The sequence below is a fragment of the Oncorhynchus tshawytscha genome, linkage group LG11 (genome assembly GCF_018296145.1).
Source record: "Oncorhynchus tshawytscha isolate Ot180627B linkage group LG11, Otsh_v2.0, whole genome shotgun sequence".
Lineage (NCBI taxonomy): Eukaryota > Metazoa > Chordata > Actinopteri > Salmoniformes > Salmonidae > Oncorhynchus > Oncorhynchus tshawytscha.
In genome coordinates, this window is record NC_056439.1 from 5,633,709 (window position 1) to 5,658,609 (window position 24,901).

The 24,901-nt window shown below is 42.5% G+C and overlaps 1 protein-coding gene, 1 long non-coding RNA gene and 1 pseudogene across 7 annotated transcripts in view; 2 read left to right on the forward strand and 1 right to left on the reverse strand.

The window, feature by feature from the left end:
- Positions 1 to 24,901, forward strand: part of LOC112232358 (zinc finger protein 473 homolog) — a 282,634-nt gene that overhangs the window by 189,994 nt on the left and 67,739 nt on the right. The window lies entirely within an intron of this gene.
- Positions 1 to 24,901, reverse strand: part of LOC112232351 — a 29,736-nt gene that overhangs the window by 3,968 nt on the left and 867 nt on the right. For 3 of the 5 annotated variants that reach the window (XR_006084669.1, XR_006084668.1, XR_006084667.1), the window contains exons 2-5: positions 17,829 to 17,921; positions 17,559 to 17,750; positions 17,337 to 17,464; positions 17,072 to 17,256 (exon numbers count right to left, since the gene is read on the reverse strand). This is a non-coding gene — a long non-coding RNA (uncharacterized LOC112232351). Of the gene's footprint in view, positions 1 to 17,071; positions 17,257 to 17,336; positions 17,480 to 17,558; positions 17,751 to 17,828; positions 17,922 to 24,901 lie in introns of all 5 variants that reach the window. The other 2 variants (XR_006084670.1, XR_006084671.1) reach the window with 2 other exon arrangements.
- LOC112232165 lies at positions 123 to 21,252 on the forward strand (annotated as a pseudogene).

Sequence of the window (24,901 nt, forward strand, 5' to 3'; positions counted from 1 at the left end):
ATGCAATGGCTAGTCTGGAGTTCGTCTGAAATGTACCATTTTATTTCACATGATAAGCAAACTGTCATGCATTTTCACAGCAACAAAAAAAAATCGATGTACACATATAAACTATTACCTTCAAATAGATCATTTTGGTTTTATTTACTCTCTTGTTCAAGTGGGTAGCTATTTCCTGAGATTGGTTAGGCGGCTGTGGTTTTGGCAAAGGGAACTGATTGGTCAGGAGTAAAAGGTCCTGTCCCCAGAGCTGCAGAAATCGAATTTTTACTTGCGAAATCTCTTTCTTCAAATTTACAAATCTCTTTAGCGTGTCAACAGTAACAGAACGCGCAGATTAAAAAACTGCAAGTGTATTTTTGATTCACAGCAGAATATTCATACTCGTAAAAGGATTTGTCATCATTCTGAAAAATTAATTGTGCTTACAAATCTTGCTCCTCAAGTAAAGGGGAGGCTAATGACATCACATTTGACCATCAGGCCAACTATTGAGCAGTTGTCTAAAAAACACTATTTTGCTCAAAACATATGTTTTACCCTTTAATGTGTGTGTATTTTACTGTATTTATACTTCGAACATCGTTTTTCAACAGGAAATTGTTTTTTTAATCGCTGGAGGACATCGTAACTGTTTCTGCTCAAAGGCTTATCTATGGTTTGGGACCTTTACAAACAGTCCTTGACCTCAAGCTGTTTACAGTAAATGGCCTGAAGGCTTCAGGTCTTGTGATGATTGGGTTGAAATATTAAACATGAACTAAAGTGCACCTGTACTTGATATTCCAGAATAACTGGTCTCCACAAACGGTGTCAGGGTGTTCAGCATTTTAATGTCTGTTTAAGAGGGTAATTAACCACATACCCCTCATTAACCCTGTTTTTAGAGAGACAGTAAACCTAGGCAGTTGAATATTTACGTTACTGTGGAGATGTAAACCTAGATGGAATAAAGTCATATAATTGTTATATTCTGGCTAACACACTGTTCTTTCTAAGCAAGTCTTCTCAGATTCAAAGATACTGCACATAAAAGGTCGTGATTTGTTGTTGATTTCTATTTATGAATATTTCTGTTGTGGAGACAATGTCTGTGCAATTTGTCTAATTTGTAATGGAATTAGCATTACCGTAGTTCAAAGAGCAGCACGCACTCTTTTTTTTCTCATTTAATCACGCCCCAAGACGTCCACCAATGAAATCATTTTTCGTCGGTGTGGATGGGAAGTAAACAGTGACCAAGAACAATTTTCACGATAGTGTTTTTATTATTGTTATTAAGACATTTATTAACACAGGACTTGGTTGATCGATAGTACGTTATTTAGACAACGCTAGATAGCCATTGTTGTTAGCTAGCTAACGTTAGAAGCTATGGGTTTTCACACTCAAATGGCCTCCATTATGGAGGTGCTAGCGAATGCAGCCGTGGCAGAGATCTGTAAACTCGTAGACGACGACTATGCAGTGTTTCGTTTGGAAATTTCTCAAAGCCAAAATGAAAACAGGGCATTGCGGAGGAAACTACAGCTACTAGAATTGAAGGTGGCACGGGAGCGCGCAGAGAGGACAATCAGAGAACGCGTCCTCGTCAGTAGTGACAAGATCCTTGACCGATACAGAGGAATGGCAAGAGGTACATTTTGCCCCGTTCCCCTCTGCGCATGTTGGATAGTATGCAGTAATTCCCCAGATTACAATTTAGCTATCTTTCAATAAGTTATGAGATGTGTTACCTAACAGACAGTGTCAATAGTGTACAATTGAGCATTGACAGTACCTAACCACCTCTTTTCCCCCAATCACTCTCAGGTGAGGGACATCTCTCTGGAGGCCACAGGAGCTTTGTGAAGCCAGCGGGACACAATACATGGAGCGATGACCAACAAATCACTGTTGATGAGGGGAGTGGAACCTCAACCCAGCACGTTATTGTGATAGAGGTTAGTGTAATAGTATTACATCAAAACTACAGTACATCAAATGTGTCCAGTTTTATTTCATAAAGACTCCCCTCAGCTATTCACTTCCTGACATGCAACATCCTCATTTATCTGCCATAGGGGAGCATGTGAGACTTCCTTAAGACATTATCCAATTAAACTCATGTACCGACAATAACCTCTTTCTTGTGTCAGTCTGCAGATGCAGAGGCTGCAGGTTATGGAGGATCGTCTCTGGTCAAGCAGGAGAGGACTGAAGCAGAGGACCCACAACACAGCAGAGACATTCAGACTGGAGCAACGTCTGGAGTGGTGCTCCAGGTAGCCACGGAGGACCTATCCACCGTCGCTGCGCCTCAGCCCAGAACCCGACACAGCATTACGGAGGTCAGTGGAATGCCAAACGCCATCCTCAAGTCAGAGACAGAGACTTTAACTGTAACACAAAGGCTTTTACACGCAGTACCTGACCACAGGTCAGACCCAGGGAGACTGGGCTGTCCTCCTGCTCCTGGCTCAGAGTATTTACTTTACGGTAACCCGAGCCCGAGGACTGTTCATTCCCATCGGGACGCAGGTGACGCGTTAGAGACTGGCAGTGATCCGTCTTGTTCTTACACTACAGAGATGGACCCTGGCAACATGCCCTTGGGTTTAGAAACACACACTGATCTGTCTAGAGGGGACTGGAACCGGTACAGTAGTAGTGTATACTCTGAAGGGTGCCTAGATAAGAAAGAGGCAGGTCTGGTCGTAGATGAAGTGACCATGAAAGTGGAGGGCGATGTTCCTCCAACATGGAATGCAGATAATCACCTAGGAGATAGACACTCACAGGGCAGAGATTTCTTAGATTGCAACGAAAGCTTAGAGACAAATCCAAATGTTGCAACCCACTCCCCTTTACACGTGTTCGGGGATTGCAACCCAGTGTGTACGTTGATGAGGCATTCCGACTCAGACAGCCGTGTCCTTTTCAATCAGGTATTGAACTCAAACGACAGGGCTAGAGCCCAGGCTCAGGGAGGGGGAGCCACATCAGGCAATTGTAAAGAAAAACGGTTCCTCTGCATGTTCTGTAACAAAGGCTTCAGCAGCCCCCAGAAGGTGGAAATCCACCAGAGGGTCCACACAGGGGTGAAACCCTTCAGCTGTACCAAGTGTCACATGTGCTTTGCCCAGGCTAGTGACCTGAAGAGACACCAGAAGGTCCACACAGGGGAGAAACCATTTGGCTGCCACCTGTGCCGGGCCAGTTTCTCCCACTCGTTCAACTTGAAGAGGCACCAGAAAGTCCACACAGGGGAGAACCCTACAGCGGCCCCCAGTGTGAGAAGAGGTTCTCCCACCAGCTGAAGATGCACCTTGAAGGTCCACATGGGATAGAGGCCGTTCACCTTTACGCACTGTGGGAAGAGGTTCTCAGAGAGGAGCAACCTCAGGATACACCTGCATAAAGACCCCTTTTGCCCTCAGAACAGCCACAATTCTTCAGGCCATGGACTCTACAATGTGTCAGAAGCGGTCCACAGGGATGCTGGCCCATGTTGACTCCAGTGCTTCTCACAGTTGTGTCGGGTTGGCTGGATGTCCTTTGGGTGGTGGAACATTCTTGATAGACATGTAAACTGTTGAGTGAGAAAAACCCAGCAGCATTGCAGTTCTTGACATTCAAACCAATGCGCCTGGCACCTACTACCATACCCCATTCAAAGGCACTTAAATATTTTGTCTTGTCTGGTCTCCCTCTGAATGACACACATACACAATCCATGTCTCAATTGTCTCAACGCTTAAAAATCTACACGGATTTGAAATGGATTTAAAATAATTGCGTCATGTATAATGGAAACGGCAGAAATAGCAGACATTTTCTAGAGATTGACAACATTTATATCTGTTCGACCGGTGGATTTTTCTTCTGTCTAATTTTCTTTGTGACAAATTAGAACGTAAACTGTTTTTCAAAATAAATAGCAGAATGATTTTGAAGGCACGTGATGTCACCGTGTAACAATAAAGCTCCACTCCACATTTTAATTCTAAATGCCAACTGCCAAGACAGTAGTTTTGGAATTGTTAGTTAGATTACTTGTTGGTTATTACTGCATTGTCGGAACTAGAAGCACAAGCATTTCGCTACACTCGCATTAACATCTGCTAACCATGTGTATGTGACAAATAAAATTGGATTTGATTTGCTTACAAAATACATTTTCAACTGTAAAAATGTTTCTTTGCAGAACAAGGATTGTCCTGAATTTCAAGAGCGCCTGAATTGTTTCACCATGCTTTTCTGGTTGGCTTTAAGTTTCACCATCCAATTATTTCAGATCGACAGGAGTGCACCTTTCACCATGGCGATACATTGGCACTTGAGAATTATTAGTATATGGAAAATATGAGTAAATTCTTGCATTCTATCCATGGGGGCTTTCGTAGACTACCTGAGACATGAAAGAGATAGGTGGGAGGGCATACAGGCTTGCCAATTTATGAATGCGCAATTTGCCTAAAATGGGTAATGGAAACACTTCAACCACTACATTTTTATTTGACACTATAGGTTCTTGCGATGTTTAATTTTTTTTGAAAATGAAAAAAAAAAAAAACAGGTGTGACATCATTACGTTCAGGTGTTTCCATTTATCTATCGTGTCGATGAAGACGCACACTAGCAGGCAATTGTCGCATCTATTTTCTATGCTAACGTTCTAAATGTCGACAAAAAAAATGACTGGACAAGTTAATGAAAACACTAGCTTTGTCACTGAAATGACGTGTTCCTAATGTGTGTACACTCAGTGCATAAGCCTAAAGTCTGTTACATGTTGTTTGTACTGTGTTGGCTATATGATGTTCACAAAGTGCCTGTTTTATTACTTCAATCCAACTACTTTAAACTGCATTCAGAAAGAAAAAAATATTAAGTTTATGCAAGTCTTTAGTTGAGATGGGCATGTGTGGTTTTCATGTGGTTTATTTAAAACCTGTTCATGTTTAATAAACACAGTTGGACCTTTTCGTTTTAAGACTTTCATTGAGACTATCTTTAGTATACATCACATCTGATCCCACCCTATTCTACATATACCCGACAACGCTTGATAACCAATATACACTTACTAAATATACCCACACACCTACTGTACATGTCAAAATAGCTTTGTCAGGATTTTCTGACTTTTGAATTATCATAGCTGACAAAGTTTTAACAACAATGAAGTTCATCTGTGACTACAGTATAGGACTCAAATGTAGTGGGGATGGGTAAACACTTTGGATCAATACTTGCAAACACAGGGGTATAAAAATACTTTAAAGTAATACTTTTTATTTTATGTTGGCGTATCTGTACTTTACTATTTATATTTGACTACTTTTACTTCACTACATTCCTAAAGAAAATTATGTACTTTTTACTCCATACATTTCCCCTGACACTCAACAGTACTCGTTATATTTTGAATGCTTAGCAGGACAAGAAAATGGTCCAATTCACACACTTATCAAGAGAACATCCAAATAAAATGTTATTGGTCACATACACATGGTTAGCAGATGTTAATGCGAGTGTAGCGAAATGGTTGTGCTTCTATTTCCGACAGTGCAGTAATATCTAACAAGTAATCTAACAAATTCACAACGACTACCTTATACACACAAATGTAAAGGGATTAATAAGAATATGTACATATAAGGGCCTCCCGGGTGGTGCAGTGGTTAAGGGTGCTGTACTGCAGTGCTGCTGTGCCACCAGAGACCCTGGGTTCGTGCCCAGGCTCTGTCGTAACCGGCCGTGACCGGGAGGTCCGTGGGGCGGCGCACAATTGGCCTAGCGTCGTCCGCGTTAGGGAGGGCTTGGCCGATAGGGATATCCTTGTCTCATCGCGCACCAGCGACTCCTGTGGCGGGCCGGGCGCAGTGCACGCTAACCAAGGTTGCCAAGTGCACTGTGTTTCCACCGACACATCGGTGTGGCTGGCTTGGATGCGCGCTGTGTTAAGAAGCAGTGCAGCTTGGTTGGGTTGTGTATCGGAGGACGCATGACTTTCAACCTTCGTCTCTCCCGAGCCCGTACGGGAGTTGTAGCGAGGAGACAACAATTGGATACCACGAAATTAGAGTAGAAAAATCTATATCCAGCATGTGCAAATGACGTAGGATAAGAGAGGTAAAGCAATAAATAGACCATGGTGGCAAAGTAATTACAATATAGCAATTAAACACTGGAATGGTAGGATGTGCAGAAGATGAATGTGCAAGTTGAGATACTGGGGTGCAAAGGAGCAAGATAAATAAATACAGTATGGGGATGAGGTAGATTGGATGGGCTATTTACAGATGAGCTATGTACAGGTGCAGTGATCTGTTCTGACAGCTTCAGAGATTGTTGCAGTTCGTTCCAGTCATTGTCCACATATTCTAAGTCAGAACCGTCCAGAGTAGTGATGCTGAAGGCGGGCAGCGATCGGTTGAAGAGCATGCATTTAATTTTACTTGCATTTTAAAAGCAGTTGGAGGCCACGGAAGGAGAGTTGTTTGGCATTGAAGCTCATCTGGAGGTTAGTTAAAACCTCTTAGAACTACCCATCCCGGATCCGGTATATTTGTCATCAGCAACGCTGAATAGCATAGCGCAACAGTCAAAAAATATTACTAGAAAATATTCATATTCATGAAATCACAAATATAGCGAAACACAGCTTAGCCTTTTGTTAATCACCTTGTCATCTCAGATTTTGAAATTATGCTTTACAGCGAAAGCAATACAAGCATTTGTGTAAGTTTATCGATAGCCTAGCATAGCATTATGTACACTTAGCATCAGGAAGCTTGGTAACGAAAATCAGAAAAGCAATCAAATTAATCGTTTACCTTTGATGAGCTTCGGATGTTTTCACTCACGAGACTCCCAGTTATACATGTTCCTTTTGTTCCATAAAATATATTTTTTATATCTAAATACCTCAGTTTGTTTGATGCGTTATGCCTAGGTATCCAATGGAAATAGCGGTCAAGACAACGCAGACAAAAATTCCAAATTATATCCATAATATCGACAGAAACATGGCAAACGTTTTTTATAATCAATCCTCAAGGTGTTTTTCAAATATCTATTCGATAATATATCAACTGGGCCAGTTGGCTTTACACTAGGACCGGGAGGAAAAATGGCTACCTCTCTGTGTTGCGCAAAAATCACACTGAGAGCCAACAACAGACCACTTACGCAATGTGGACGATTACGCTCATTCTTCAAAATAAAGGCCTGAAACTACGTCTAAAGGCTGTAGACATCTTAGGGAAGCCACAGAAAAAGGAATCTGGTTGATATCCCTTTCAATGGGCAATAGGGATGCATAGAAAGACAGGGGTTTCAAAATAAGTCACTCCCTGATTGGATTTTTCTCAGGATGTCACCTGCATTATCAGTTCTGTTATACTCACAGACAATATTTTTACAGTTTTGGAAACTTTAGAGTGTTTTCTATCCTAAGCTGTGAATTATATGCATATTCTAGCATCTGGTCCTGAGAAATAGGTAGTTTACTTTGGGAACGTTATTTTTCCAAAAATAAAAATAGTGCCCCCTAGCTTCAAGGGGATAATTATTAACAGTGTCCAGCGAAGGGCCAGAGGTATACAGAATGGTGTCGTCGGCGTAGAGGTGGATCAAAGAATCACCAGCAGTGAGTGCGACATCATTGATGTATACAGAGAAGAGTCGGCCCGAGATTTGAACCCTGGTGGCACCCCCATAGAGACTGCCAGAGGTCCGGACAACAGGCCTTCCGATTTGACATACTGAACTCCATCGGAGAAGTAGTTGGTGAACCAAGTGAGACAATCATTTGAGAAACCAAGGCTGTTGAGTCTGCCAAATAAGATTGTTGTGATTGACAGAGTCGAAAGCCTTAGCTAGGTCATGAATACGGCTGCACAGTAATGTCTCTTATCGATGGCGGGTATGATATCGTTTAGGACCTTGAGCGTGGCTGAGGTGCACCCATGACCAGCTCTGAAACCAGATTGCATAGCGGAGAAGTTACGGTGAGATTCGAAATGGTCTGTAATCTGTTTGTTAACTTGTCTTTCAAAGACCTTAGAAAGGCAGGGTAGAATAGATATAGGTCTCTAGCAGTTTGGGTCTAGAGTGTCTCCCCCTTTGAAGAGGGGGATGACCGCGGCAGCTTTCCAATCTATGGGAATCTCAGACGATATGAGAGGTTGAACAGGCTAGTAATAGGGGTTGCAATAATTTTGGCAGATAATTTTAGAAAGATAGGGTCCAGATTGTCTGGCCCGGCTGATTTGTAGGTGTCCAGACTTTGCTGCTCTTTCAGAACATCAGCTATCTGGATTTGGGTGAAGGAGAAATGGGGGAGTGCAGTGGGCAGCTGGGAGGAGGTGCTCTTATTCTCCATGGACTTTACAGTGTCCCAGAACTTTTTTGAGTTTGTACTACAGGATGCAAATTTCTGTTTGAAAAAGCTAGCCTTAGCTTTCCTAACTGCCTGTGTATATTGGTTCCTAACTTCCCTGAAAAGTTGCATATCACGGGGGCTATTCGATGCTAATGCAGAACGCCACAGGATGTTTTTGTGCTGGTCAAGGGCAGACTGGTCTGGAGTGAACCAAGGGCTATATCTATTCCTAGTTCTACATTTTTTGAATGGAGCATGCTTATTTAAGATGGTGAGGAAGGCACTTTTAAAGAATTACCAGAATTACCAGAATTACCAGAATTACTTCTACTGATGGGATGAGATCATGATACTCCGGCCAGGTCGATTAGAAAGGCCTGCTCGCCGAAGTGTTTTAGAGAGCGTTTGACAGTGATGAGGGGTGGTCGTTTGACCGCAGACCCATTACGGATGCAGGCAATGAGGCAGTGATCGCTGAGAGGTATATTTGGAGGGCGAGTTAGTTACGATGATATCTTTGAGGGTGCCCGTGTTTACGGATTTGGGGTTGTACCTGGTAGGTCCATAGATAATTTGTGTGAGCTTGAGAGCATCAAACTTAGATTGTAGCATGGCCGGGGTGTGAAGCATGGCCCAGTTAAGGGCACCTAGCAGCACAAGCTCAGAAGATAGATGGGGGGCAATCAATTCACATATGGTGTCCAGGGAACAGCTGGGGGCAGAGGGTGGTCTATAGCAAGCGGCAACGGTGAGAAACTTGTTTTTGGAAAGGTTAATTTTTAGAAGTAGAAGCTCAAATTGGTTTGGTATAGACCTGGATAGTAAGACAGAACTCTGCAGGCTATCTCTGCAGTAGATTGCAACACCGCCCCCCTTTGGCAGTTCTATCTTGGTGGAAAATGTTATAGTTAGGGATGAAAATTTCAGGGGTTTTGGTGGTTTTCCTAAGCCAGGATTCAGACATGGCTAAGACATAAAGCAGTGAATAAAGCAAACTTAGGGACTATGCTTCTAATGTTAACAAGGCTTTTACAGTTGCAGAAGTCAACAAATGAGAGCACCTGGGGAGTAGGAGTGGAGCTAGGCACTGGAGGCCCTGGATTAACATCTACATCACCAGAGGAACAGAGGAGAAGTAGGATAAGGGTACAGCTAAAGGCTATAAGAACTGGCCATCTAGCATGTTTGGAACAGAGAGTAAAGGGAGCAGGTTTCTGGGCACGATAGCATAGATTCAAGGCATAATGTACAGACAAAGGTATGGTAGGAAGAGAGTACATTGGAGGTAAACCTAGGCATTGTGTAATGATGAGAGAGATGTAGTCTCTGGAGACGTTTAAACCAGGTGATGTCATCGCATATGTGGGAGGTGGAATAACATGGTTGGTTAAAGCATATTGAGCAGGGCTAGAGGCTCTACAGTGAAATAAGTCAATCGCTAACCAGGACAGTAATGGACAAGGCATATTGATATTAGGGAGAGGCATGCGTAGCCAAGTGATCGTATGGGTCCAGTGAGTGGTTGGGCTGGCTGGGGACACGGCGATTCAGACAGTTAGCAGGCTGGGGCTAGCAAGCTAGCAGTTAGCAGGCCGGGGCTAGCAAGCTAGCATAAGGGCCTTAGAGAGACGTCACGATGGGGGGGAAGTCTGTTTTTGCCTCCTCGTGCGGTGACGTTGCTAGACCAGTCGTGGAATTAGTAGGGTTCCAAGTAGCAGAGGGGTCCAAGTCCAATTGGCAAAATGGGTATAGTGGTTCAAGAAACTGGCCGATGGATCAGCTAACAGTCCAATATGCTATAGATAGCTAGCAGAATGGGCCTTCAGGGGACGTCACACCTGAGGGGCCTGTTGGGATTACGTCGGTATTCCAGTCGTGAAGTATCGGCGGGGTTCCGTGCAGTTAGCTAGCTGCCATGATCCAGATGAAAAGGTTCAGAGTTTGTGGTAGGGATCCGGGGATATGGAGAGAAAAATAGGTCCGGTATGCTCTGGTTTGAAACGCATTGTACGAACTGGCGAGAGCTTAGCTGGTTAGCTGATGACCGCTAGCAGTGGTTAGCTGACTGATAGCTAGCTAGCTAGCTAGCTTCAGTTGAGGTATTCCAGTTCGGAGGAATATAGAAATTCTTTAGAAAAAAAACAGATCCACACCCCATTGGGTGAGGCAGGTTGCAGGAAGTTGAGGTTTAGGTGAAAATTACAGGCCTCTCATCTTTTTAAGCGGGAGAACTTGCACAATTGGTGGCTGACTAAATACTTTTTTGCCCCACTGTATACATGGGACGAGACAAGACAAAGACATATGACTGCTCTGCCGTCTTGGAAAACTCGAGGAGTTTTCATTATAAATGATGTCTGAGTGTGTCCCTGGCTATCTGTCGATTTAAAAAAAAAAATAGCATTGTCATTTGGTTTGCTTAATATAAGGAATTTGACATTATTTATACTTTTACTTTTGATACTTAAGTATATCTTTGCAGTTGCATTTACTTTTGATACTTAAGTATATTTAAAACCAAATACTTTTAGACTTTTACTCAAGTAGAATCTTACTGAGTGACTCACTTTTACTTGGTATTTTTCTATTAAGGTATTTTTACATTTACTCAAGGATGAGTGTCGGGTATTTTTTCTACCACTGTGCAAACATAAACCATTTAAATGGTTGCTTATCTGCCACAAAATGCGTATCAACCAATTAAAATCATCATACATGTTGGGTGCCAATATTGCATTGATGCATCCTAGGTTACTAGCTAATACTAATGTTTGACTACATTTTCACAGTTTTGGCATATATGACAAAATTCATGTTTCTGTTTCACACACACTTATCCACAAGAGGTCCTTACGACACAAGTTTATCATACATCGTAAACACGTTTTCAGTCATGTAGGCTACCATTATCACCATTACTTCTAGGCAGCACACTCTCCTAAGAGGTTGACTCTAAATCAATAGTGCACTTTCACCATGAGCCCCTCCGCATCAAGCTTTTTAGTTTAGGAAAAAAACTGTTCACTGCCGGACCTTGATGTTCGATTCAAAACGCACGTGACAAAATGGATGATTTATAATAATGCATAGCCTATAAAACATTATAGGCCTGCATGTAAGTTTAGCCTACATAAGAATATACTAATGACAGCCAAGTGTCATCCTACATTAAGACTGTCGATTTAAACATCTTTAAAGGAACTGCAATACTGCCTCGTGTAGGATGAGAACGAGAATGCAACCTATAATCCTACTGTACACTAATGCTCATCCTCCTCCAGTCAAATGATGCATCTGTAACCACGTTTCCATCCACAGTTTAAGTCATACTGTATATAAAAACAGGACAGCTGTGATGATGGAAACAGGAAGTTTTGGTAAAATTGTATCTTTGCAGACATAATTTGTTATTTCGTCATGGTGGGATGTTTTTGGGTTGGTAAAGTGTATTGTGTGAGAAATGGTGGTGGAAATGCCTTTTATATCTAAATATTGATATTTAGATATCATCAAGCTCGAGACCCTTGGTCTCGACCCCGCCCAGTGCAACTGGGTACTGGACTTCCTGACGGGCCGCCCCCAGGTGGTGAGGATAGGTAACAACATCTCTACCCCGCTGATCCTCAACACTGGGGCCCCACAAGGGTGCGTTCTGAGTCCTCTCCTGTACTCCCTGTTCACCTGTCACGGCTTTCGTCGGAAGAAGAAGAGTCATTGGACCATAATGCAGCGGGGTACGTGTTCATCTTTATTAGCTTAACTGACTGAACACTGAATACAAAATAACAAAAAGAATAGCCAAAACAGTTCTGCAAGGTGCAACCAACACTAAACAGAAAATAACCACCCACAACTAACAGTGGGAAAACAGGCTACCTAAGTGTGGTTCTCAATCAGAGACAACGATAGACAGCTGCCTCTGATTGAGAACCACACTCTGCCAAACAAGTAAGAAATCCAAAACATAGAAAATGAACATAGAATGCCCCCACTAGTCACACCCTGGCCTAAACAAAATAGAGAATAAAAGCCTCTCTATGGCCAGAACGTGGCATCACCCACGACTGCGTGGCCATGCACGCCTCCAACACAACCATCAAGTTTGCGGACGACACTACAGTGGTAGGCTTGATTACCAACAACAACCAGACGGCCTACAGGGAGGAGGTGAGGGCCCTCGGAGTGTGGTGTCAGGAAAATAACCTCACACTCAACATCAACATCAACAAAACAAAGGAGATGATTGTGGACTTCCGGAAACAGCAGAGGGAGCACCCCCTATCCACATCGACGGGACAGTAGTGGAGAGGTTATTAAGTTTTAAATTCCTCGGCGTACATATCACGGACAAATTGAATTGGTCCACCCATACAGACAGCGTTGTGAAGAAGGCGCAGCAGCACCTCTTCAACCTCAGGAGACTGAAGAAATTTGTCTTGTCACCAAAAGCACTCACAAACTTCTATAGATGCACAATCGAGAGCATCCTGTTGGGCTGTATCACCGCCTGGTACGGCAACTGCTCCGCCCACAACCGTTAGGCTCTCCAGAGGGTAGTGAGGTCTGCACAACGCATCACCGGGGGCAAACTACCTGCACTCCAGGACACCTACACCACCCGATGTCACAGGAAGGCCATAAAGATCATCAAGGACAACAACCACCCGAGCCACTGCCTGTTCACCCCGCTATCATCCAGAAGGCGAGGTCAGTACAGGTGCATCAAAGCAGGGACCGAGAGACTGAAAAACAGCTTCTATCTCAAAGCCATCAGACTGTTAAACAGCCACCACTAACATTGAGTGGCTGCTGCCAACATATTGACCCAACTCCTGCTCACTTTAATGATGGAAATTGATGTAAAAAATATATCACTAGCCACTTTAAACAATGCCACTTAATATAATGTTTACATACCCTACATTACTCATCTCATATGTATATGTATATACTGTACTCGATATCATCTACTGCATCTTGCCATCTTTATGTAATACATGTATCACTAGCCACTTTAAACTATGCCACTTTTATGTTTACATACCCTACATTATTCATCTCATATGTATATTCTGTACTCGATACCATCTACTGCATCTTGCCTATGCCGTTCTGTACCATCACACATTCATATATATTTTTGTACATATTCTTTATCCCTTTACACTTGTGTGTATAAAGTAGTAGTTGTGGAATTGTTAGGTTAGATTACTCGTTGGTTATTACTGCATTATCCGAACTAGAAGCACAAGCATTTCGCTACGCTCACATTAACATCTGCTAACCATGTGTATGCGACAAATACAATTCGATTTGATTTAACTATCATATCGAAGTAAACTTGGAGTCACGCAACAATATGCTGTGTGGTCCTCCCACTACGACTCGGGAAACCATGCAGTTTACAAGGCTACAGATGAAATAAGTTACGATGAGCTTCACAGGGGAGTGAAGGTGCACAGTATTGAGTTTGATGCTGCTTTCCAATAAATATTGAGGGTCTTCTGGTGACTTGATGCTTGACCGCCATTTGGCAAATACAAATATTATCGCTCTTATCCATAATCTAAATATGTAGACTAGCCTACGCAATACATTTGAAAGTGTGACATTTAACACTGTCAGCGAGTACATATGGTCCTGCTCTACACAGAGGAAAAAGTACAAAGTGTTACATTTTCTAGTGTTGATTTAACACGAGTGTAAAAAGTTAACCCTGCACTACACTGGCCAGTGTTGATCAAATTGAACACTAAGGTAATCAACACTGTGTTATAGTGACACTCACTTGTGTTGATCTTGGGTGACTCCTATTAGAGTACACATGTGTTGACTCTATTCAGTGTTTAATTGATTTACTCTTGTAAATCATATTTTGTAAAAGCGCTTGGAATTTTTAACTCAAGCAAAGCGGTTTCAACATTCAAATATGTTTTATGACCAAAACATACGTCTCAGCCCTGGCTTAAACTATTATCAAGTGACAGTAGAATGTAGTCAAACAAATCCCTTGCTCCATATGACATGAGCAAATCAATAGGTTTGTTGGAAAATGCTGACATTTACATTAAAAACAAATGTTTCTCACAACCTAACCATAAGTAACAGCCCTGGCTTAAACTTATCAAGTGACAGTGTGGCACAATATAGTAAAAAAAATCCCTTGCTCCATATGACATGAGCAAATCAAAAAGTTTGTGGTCATGTTAAATACCTTGCATGGTGGACTTTGCTTCAAAACGACTTTAAATGCATGCAAATTATTAAAAAAACGAGCTGACCCAACCAAAAAAACACATTTCTCTTTCGGAACAATAGCCTTAATTTTGTAAAATACTGCCATTTCAATGACTATTTCACCACATATGACCAAATCAAGACGATATTCTGTAGCATGGGGCTTTATCCATTTACCTGACAAAACATTTGTGTGCACTGAGACATTCAACTTGGCAGCAATCTCATTGCTTTCTTTCAGGTCATTGAGCCTTGACATCTTTCTGGACCTATAGCTAGTCTATCCTGACTGAACGTTTCCCAATTATATGCCATGTCATTTTGGTGTTACTTGGCTACATTCTTAAAACCCTTCAGTTTCTTTTTAAAGAAATTATGTTTTGCCTTGAAGCGCATACACCACAAGTGAAGAATGGGCCCAATATTCCTTATACAACGAGGATAATGTGTCATGAAGTGGTGTTTCGGTAACAGATTTCTATCAGGAAACAAATACTTGAAAAGGCCGATGATGTTCAGCAATTAAGTGTTTCAGATAGATTTTTAAATTTAATTTAGCTTTAACTAGGCAAATCAATTAAGAACAAATTCTTATTTTCAATGACGGCCTAGGAACAGTGAGTTAACTGCCTTGTTCAGGGGCAGAACGACAGAGTTTTACCTTGTCAGCTCAGGGATTCGATCTTCCTTTCGGTTAGTAGTCCAACGCTCTAATCACTAGGCTACCTGCCGCCCCAGATAGTAATGCCCTCTGTTAGTATAGGAGAAAACCCAATATTTACAATTTGTAGTAGTAACAGAAGCAGCTGCCAGTATTTATCATCTTTCTGTACCAGATCACCAAATATCAATGTCAAATTACAAAGACACCAAGACTGAATAGCATTTAGATCCAAATCATTGCTCCCATCATCCAATTTGAGTGCAGGTGGACGATTCCTCTTCTCTGTGTGGCCATAGTTAAATGATACCGTACACATCTTTAGCAGTCACAAAGTTGGCTTGTATATAGTGTAATATTGATATTTGTCAAATTGTGCAACTCCTTCTAAAATGTCATGCATTATATCAACAAAAATTGCCTGTAGTATTGAAGTACTGCAGAGAGTTCAATAAGCAAGCATGCTTCACACCGTACATATGAGGTAGTGTTGGGTTTGACTGAGTAGTTTGACAATGGTCTGAGTTCATGTGTTTTGTTCGTAAAGTCAGTCTTTGGTAATCCTCAGAACACTGTTCGAAAATCCACTTTCTCATTGAGGCAAAAACGGCAACAATAACGAGCACTAAATGATTCCACACAACCAAACAGGCAATATATGCCAAGATTATCTCCAGTTACTTGGATATTACTGCCATGTATACGACCACTGAAGAAGGGAACTTCAATACCCTCAGTCTCAAGCACTTTCAAATCGCTTACTATTGGCTCATGAATGGATTCAAATCCATAAGTTAATATTTACCAAAATTGAATTTAAACTTTGGGGTAACATTTCTGAAAGTAAAATATATACCTCCCAAATTGTGAATACCCTTTTTTGATCGCAATGGATTAGCAGTCTCAAAGTCATCAAAATAGTTGAATTTGCAATGTATTTTTCTCGTTATAAAAGAGAGGATATCTCATATATATTTTAGGCCATCTTCCAAATCAAAGTAAACTCCATATTTAAAATTGTGCCCCGAGTTCATTTCTACAAAATTGACTGCAATGTCTCGACAATTGGAACGTAAGAAAATGTATCAGTTATGACTGTTTGATCATAAGTTCCAGTAGTGTTCTTTCTTCTACTGTCAAATCTAACAGTAGAAAGGATGTGAAAGGATTTTTATCCTGAAAAGAATGTTGGATGTTTCTGACAGTTTGTCTCTTTTGAAGATATACATACATAAGTGGTTGCTTTAGCTTGACCCTGTATCTCCTGAACTAGTCCTTCCATGGAAGATACAAAACTATTTACAGTTGTCTGACCTGCAGACTGCAGTTGTGCAATAGCAGACGCACACATATCAAGTGTGTTCTTGTTAGATATTGGTACAACCTGGTTACAACTAGAATTTGAAGGAAAATCCCCATTACTTGACTGATTATCAACGGCTATATTAGCATTCAAGTTAGCGTTTAACAAAATTTGACAGTCTCTGGAATTGTGCCCTGTTCAAATGCTTCCTAAAGCCTGAAAATTTACCAAATACACGACAACAATCTGCTTGACCACATTTTAGTTTAAGAGTTCTACCAGGGCACATTCCATGCATCAACTTGAGATGCCTCACGAGGAAGTTGGTACTTCCATGAATAGCATGGCAAACAAAACATAACTTAATCACCATTAGTGCAGGAGTCTAGCTCTGAGCTCACAACCCTTAGAGTCTCCTTAACCTTCCCAATGTCTGTTGTACACAGTTGTCTGTTTATAAAGGTGTACATGTTGCGCAGCATTGTATTGTAATCAGTACCAAAAACAAAGTGAGTCTTGAAAAGCTCATCGAAGGCACCAAGAGTGCTCGTTGACATAAAAGGCTTGCTTGTCCAGGATGATGAAGTAAGAATGGATGCTGCTCTTCCTGGTCCCGACTGCAAGAATATATGGTTGGCGGCTCGGGTCAATCGTATCAAGGTGCTCCTGGATACTGGTTCCTGCCTGAAGACGATATGAACTAATGATGGTGTTCGTTTTTAACGGCTACAGCACTGTCCAAGAATAAGAATGCCAATACAAACCTTTTAGAATATCACAAGATGCAGTTCAGCTTGGGATTCAGACATCTTGGCTGGTCTTTTGCGGCTTTGTGATGAAGGAGGAATCAAATGGAGCAGGAGAAGGATGGAGGAAAGGTCACCGTCCCAGCCTAAACAAAGAGATCCTGATTAAAATGGTAAATTCCATCATCAGTGACATTAACATTTCAGAGTCATTTGAAATATAAATGATGATCATCTAACCATCAGCATTCGTGTCAGCTCATCAACTGCAGATTCTGCCATTTGGATCAGCTCCTGAAGTTCAGCTCCCTGAGTGGCCTTGCTTAGGGTCTTGCTTAGCATGAGGATCTTTTGCTTGAATGTAGTTGGCCACCTCTGCAAAAACTTGGCTGATGTTCCCTCTCCAAACAGCAGCACAAAATCCTGTTCAATCTGAAACAAGACAAAGACAACTTTAGTTTTGTGTCAATTTCTTTCTCACAAAACATTCCACTTGTAATGTATACTTACATGTCCATTTGCAGTGTAGGGATCTTTCAGGTTATGGGAACAAGGAGACGATTCCTTGTGCAAACGTTTCTCACACTGAGCGGTGGTGATGTCCTGACAAGGATAAAATTATGAAATTGCATATAAACATTTAGGCCTACATTTAAGTGTATGCGTATGACCATTTGAAATAACCTATACAATACGATTATTAGCCAATAGCAGTGTGTTTGTGCAAGGCTTAATGATTCATTCTTAATCTTCATTTTCAAGTTGTTGGCTGTAGGCTACGTCCCTTTTCAACACACTAAGACAATACATGTAAATCTACATTTCAAAGAGTGTGAAAAACGTGTGCGATTCGAACACTTGCCGCCACAATTTGCAACAATTATGTGGACTAGGCCATTTACACAGAGAGCAATTTGACCAGTCAGTCAAATACACGTGATAGTTGTTTCGATGATCAGAACGTGTGGTTGGAAGAACTTGTGCCTGGATAAAATCAGTGAGGTTAGCATAGGGCTAACCTCACTGTGTGCCATGTTGTCTGATGGGACCAGCTACAATTTAGCGTTTCGTCACGATTTTAATTGGCTGATACATATTTTGTATCAGGGGATCAGTTTAAATTTAAGCGGTTGCTTATGTTTGCAAGTATGGACCCTCCATGTTGAAAGTGTGTTTATTATCTGTGTGTATGTACCTGAGGGAGTGTTTGTCTGTGTAATCTGTATCACCTCTCTTCCAGGGGGATGAAGGTTCAGAGGTGCTGTTGGTGAAGGATGAAGGTCTGGGGAACACTGAGGGGACTATGGTCGTGGAGGACAACCAGACTACACCTCCTCCTGAACCCACAGAGGAACCAGCTGAGCAGCACAGGACCACACACAGTCTCACTGAGGTGAGCCCACTATGAATTAACGTTTTAATGGTACTAGGTCAGGCCCTGTCCACAAAGTAGGAGTGCTGATCTAAGATCAGTTTGGTCATCAAAATGAATAAGACTATATAGACAGGTGCGGGACCTGATCCTAAATCAGCACTTCTACTCTGAGATAGTTTGTGGATACAAGCCCAGGTCTTGATTAATTTGGTCTTAAGATTTGGACCATGCCTTTCAATTATCAAACCATGAATTAAAAAGTGTCAAGTAATCAAATCAACTAACATGTTTGCATAGTATTCATAGCAATCCCTCATTGCCCAATCAGGAGATGCTCCATAGCAGGGTGCTCATATCAGATTTATTGATCCAACATCCTCTCACTCTGTATCTCTTACAGTCAGTAGACATGGAGGATGGGAAGATTGATCTGCTGGTAGTCAAAGAGGAGACAATAGAAGATGGACCAGAAAGCATTGACCTGCTGAGTGGACTAAAGATGGGGGAGCAAGGTAAGGGAGAAATACATATAGCCTCCATACAGTAATAGATCTCAATGGGGATAGTGATGCACCTGACTATTGTTTTTTTCTCCATTCATGAAATGAATAAACCTTATGTTTATTCACAAAAACACGTATTATAATGTATGAACTTGACCAGGTAATTGACAAACTCCATATATAGAGTTTTCTCTGCCATTTTTATGAATTAGATTTTGTAACCTCTTCCTGCAGGAGGTTGGCAGGAGGCTAACAGAGGAGACTGGGCAACCATCTTGGATTCCCAGACTGGTATAGCCAAGAGCCCAGGGGATGCCATCACCGAGCAGGCCAGGACCAGAGGCGACATAGTGGATGTTAGTGGATGGCACAATGTACTTAACTCTGGGCTGGGGAACAAAACTGTTAACCACAACCAGAAACAGACAGTGGAACACAAAACAACATCTGAATTTAGTCACAAAGGCAACAGACTGGCTGAGACCAGGGCGAGGCGTAGATTTGGTCTGCGGGGAAGGGGAGGTGTCTGTATGAGAACAGACTCGGCTAGCGATGCTCCGTCCTGCTCCTATAGTTGTGATTCAGAGAGAGTGATGGCGCCTCAGGTTAACCCCCTAACAGGTGCTGCCTTCAGCCTGCCTTCTATAGGATCTATCAACTGGAACATGGACCCTGAGAAAACACAGACACTCCCCGGCCTTCGTCCTCCTCACACTCTCCTAATGTTAAACCAGACCTCAGAAAATGCCAGTGCCTCAACAGCAAATGGCTACACAAGCCCATTGACAAATGACAGTAGTAGTAACGCTATCAGTAGATCTGGTAGCAAAGAGAAGCGCTTCCTGTGTTCGTTCTGTGGGAAAGCCTTTTGTTTCTCTAAACAGGTGGAGATCCACCAGAGAATGCACACGGGAGAGAAACCGTTCGGCTGCCACCTGTGCCGGGCCAGTTTTTCACACTTGTCCAGCCTGAAGAGGCACCAGAGAGTTCACACAGGGGAGAAACTTTTCAGCTGCCTCCTGTGCAGGGCCAGTTTTTCGCACTCCTCCAGCCTGAAGAGGCACCAGAGGGTCCACACAGGGGAAAAGCCTTACACCTGCTCTCAGTGTGAAAAGAGGTTCTCCCACCAGCACCATCTCAAGATGCACCTGAAGGTCCACACGGGAGAGGCCATTCACCCATTCGCAATGCGGGAAGAGGTTCTTAGAGAGGAGCTACCTGACAATACACCAGCAGAAAATGCACACGCCCCATGAATAGTGTATGTACTAGTTTGATTGTAGTTAATTTTGCTGGTTTTGGATGTAGTCGGGAACTGGATGAGGTGAACTGAAGAAAGAAGGAGTATGATGAGGCAGATGAGAGATGGTGGTTGGTATGATGGTGTAAAAATGATTCTCCGATGGAAAGTGACAACCTTGTCCTGTTTGATGCTGGTGTTTTATAAGGAAATGATAGTGCCTTAATGAATGTTTTCTTGACTTTAAGTAGTGACGATGTTGAACCTTTTTCAAAGCATTCTAAAATTAATTTATCAAAGCGAGGATACCAGATTCACAGAAAAGTGTTACCATAGAGAGAAAAGTTATTCTACAATTACTTGTCACATGTATATTTTTGTGCAATAAAAGTACTGACCAGTTTGTTGAAATTAAATAGGAAATTGAATCTGTGCTGACTGACTTGGTTATTTTTATCATTGCAGGGACTGAGTTTCCCTTTTTTCAGTCAATCCAAAGCATTCTTAATTCTTGAATCAACACATGGATAAAAACTTCTTTTTTTTAAACTCCAATGGTCCATATTGTTAGGTACTTGAATCACATTGTTAGAAATGGGCTTGCTTGTGGTGAACATTTTATAATGTCATGTTTCTGTGTGTACAGCAGAGTTTTATATGAACCATTATGCTTTTCTGTTCAATATGTGTTTTACAGTCTGCAGCCCATGAGGACATACTGATATCTGATGTTGCTGGTGGGAGAGACTGGACCTCTGAAGCGGCTGGTCACAAACCCAGGCACCAAATCGGACTGAAGCGCGAGGGACAGACTCCACCACACAGAACAAAACCAGTGGACAGATGGACTGAACAACCTCAGTCCTGGTGGTCATCAGAGAGACAGAGGCTCCAGTCAGGGATCCAGACTGCAGTCCAGACCCTTCTCTTCACAGTCTCAGTGCAGGGATGAAGCAGGGCCTGGGGCTGATAGAGATAGACCTTCCTATTCCTATGATGCAAACACCACAGTATCCATGATGAACAGAGCAGGTCACCCTGCGCTTCAGCCTTCACAGAGAGTGGGGGGTGACCCTCCTGGTGGTAGTCTTTCAGGAAGAGCCTTCTACTTCAGGATCTCATTCAATGCCTAGCAAATTGGATCATAGGGTCTGTATAGGTAGCTCTTGTGGGCGTTCACCGCAAGGTACCTAGCCTTTAACACAGCACACAATCCCAACAACACCCAAACAATGGCTAGAGGTTAAGGAGGGAGCTCGAAGATTAACCACCTGAGGGTGGTGGCTCCTGCTTCTACCTCCTCTGGTGTCATTGGGTCACCACATGAGAGGCCGAGCAGTAGGACGAACACCGACAAGCCATATGACGTGTGGGAAGCGCTTTACTGAGGCGAACTGGGAAGAAGCACCAGACTGTTCACACCATGGACGCCCATCAAGTGCAAACTGTTACATGAGCTTTTCCTTCCTAAGTAGCCTTAACAGACATAGGGAAGAAATCGTAGCAGTGTGGCTTGAGATGTACAGATGGGTTATCTGGGAACCATTCCCCATATATTCCCATACGCATCGGAGTCCCGTCTTTCCAGGTTATTTCACAGCTTGTTTCTAGCATAAGGCATTGCAGCCAAAGTGCTGTTATACTGTAGATCACCTACAGTATAACAGTATCACTATACATCTAACTTTGATGTAATGTCCTTAAAACAAGTCAAAATGAGGCTCAGTAGTGTGTGTGGCCTCCACGTGCCTGTATGACCTCCCTACAACGCCTGGGCATGCTCCTAATGAGGTGGCGGATGGTCTCCTGAGGGATCTCCTCCCAGACCTGGACTAAAGCATCCGCCAACTCCTGGACAGTCTGTGGTGCAACGTGGCGTTGGTGGATGGAGCGAGACATGATGTCCCAGATGTGCTCAATTGGATTCAGGTCTGGGGAATGGGCGGGCCAGTCCATAGCATCAATGCCTTCCTCTTGCAGGAACTGCTGACACACTCCAGCCACATGAGGTCTAGCATTGTCTTGCATTAGGAGGAACCCAGGGCCAACCGCACCAGTATATGGTCTCACAAGGGGTCTGAGGATCTCATCTCGGTACCTAATGGCAGTCAGGCTACCTCTGGCGAGCACATGGAGGGCTGTGCGGCCCCCCCAAAGAAATGCCACCCCACACCATGACTGACCCACCGCCAAACCGGTCATGCTGGAGGATGTTGCAGGCAGCAGAACGTTCTCCACTGCGTTTCCAGACTGTCACGTCTGTCACATGTGCTCAGTGTGAACCTGCTTTCATCTGTGAAGAGCACAGGGCGCCAGTGGCGAATTTGCCAATCTTGGTGTTCTCTGGCAAATGCCAGACGTCCTGCACGTGTTGGGCTGTAAGCACAACCCCCACCTGTTGTTCGCCTTTTTAGAAAGAATTTTAGCAGAATTTCAGGTCCCCAGAAAGGGATTGATCTATGGACACACTTGTTTTAGTTACTTGTTACAGATTCAATCTCCATGCCTGCACAGTTTCCCTTTATCTTGTCAGCCCTAAGAAATCTATGTTTTTACCAAATGTAGCGACAATTTGTCAGTCAACCAATCTCTAACAAAATGCAATTCCTTACTCAGGGTCTCCTCTATATAAACATTATCCTTCACTGATACCAGTATAGCTAAGTCATCAGCATAAAGCAAGAGTTTGCACTTTACTGTATCTGGCATATCATTAACGTATATTAGAAATAAGAGAGGCCCTAAAATTTATCCCTGCGGTACTCCACAGGATATTTATTTGGACTTTTGACAGAACATCACCAACATTACATACCTGTGTTCTGTTGGTCAGATAAGACCTAAACCAATTCACTGCTACACAATTTAGACCCATGGATTACAGTTTCATCAGAAGAACATCATGGTCCACAGTGTCAAAAGCTTTCTGCACGTCTAACATGACCATACCTGTATAGTTCCCCTTCTCACTTTCCTGCTTGATGTGGTCAAAAAGGTGGATGAGGCAACTATCAATGTAATGAGCTGTTCTAAAGCCAGATTGGAGTTCATAAAGAAGTTTGCGCTCGAGAAGGTATCCCTCAAGTTGATTAAAAACGAATCTCTGAACAACTTCGGATAAGGTGCTGAGGATTGACACAGGCCTGTAGTTTCCTACATTTGTTTTACTGCTCTTCTTGTAGAGTGGAAACACCCGGGCTGTTTTGAGATCATTGGGAAATGTACCACTACTAATAGAAAGGTTTACAATATGTGTTATCATTTTAGCAGTGACACAAGCACTATACTTTATGAATCTTGCAGGGAGGTTATCCAGCCCAATTGCTTTGTTTGTGCTCATTAAGCATAGTAGATTGGAAACTTTGTCCTCTGTTACCATGTACAGCTCAAGCAAATAATTTGAGATAACTTTGCTAAGGTACAAGTTGTTAATGAATGACTGGCCATAGTGTCCAGAGCAGGTCGGTAATTCTTAACTAGTGATGAGGCTATAGTGGTAAAAAATGTGTTAAAATAATTGTTCAACCTTTGCCTGGTCATGACATAAAACATGATCAATATCCAGGCCGATGTGCAGAATAATCCATGTTTCCCACATTTGCATTCTCATTTTATTCATAACGAGCCTGGGAGGAGAATGCAGAACCTTGCATTAACCTCAACACCAGGTAAGGAAGGGGAAGGGAGAGGTAATTGGAACAGAGGGAGAGAGAGGACATGCAATCTCAATGAATCTTTCCTCGATTCCTTGCATTCTATCCCATCACCTCCTTTTCAACTGTACAGAGTTTGTAATTTGGGAGCAGTAATACTGACATTAACATTTTTATATTTGGTTGCCAAAAACCTTCCCAGAAACAGTTAACTGGGGGAAGCTGTGCTCTTCTAACCTGCTCAGTTTTCCCAACTGTCTATACATACACAATATTTAAATATTACAGTTTGTCGCGATACGAAACGTTCAGCCCCGCCCCTTGGCCGGCAGCGGGGTGCTAGAGGTGGTTAGCGTCCCGTTCCCTGGATTGGACAGGGCACTATAGATACTTCAGGTTATCTTGGTATAACCAGGACCGCTCGCGTAGCCCTGCCTCTCTTTCTATATCGATACGTTGTCCGCGTAGAGAGGTCTTTTGCCTTGTCACTCTCAACGGTCTAGCTCTAGCTGGGATGTGTGAACCCCACGTTTATCCTCTAGACTGTTTGTTTCACCACTAATTGATTCTTGAGTTGTTATTAAGCACTAGTCCTACCAGTCTCTATATGATTTTCCTCAGGTTGAGTATTCCCCTTCTGTGATGTATCTAGTTTAAAGTGTGAAGACCTTTAGTCAACTTAGTCTCACTACTCTGCCCGTCGGCTATGTATCGCTTGGATAATAAAACGATAATAGATCGATAAGACAATTAATGAATCACTACTGGACACACCTTCCTCCTTGTCTTTTAATGGTAACTCACTTTGTCAT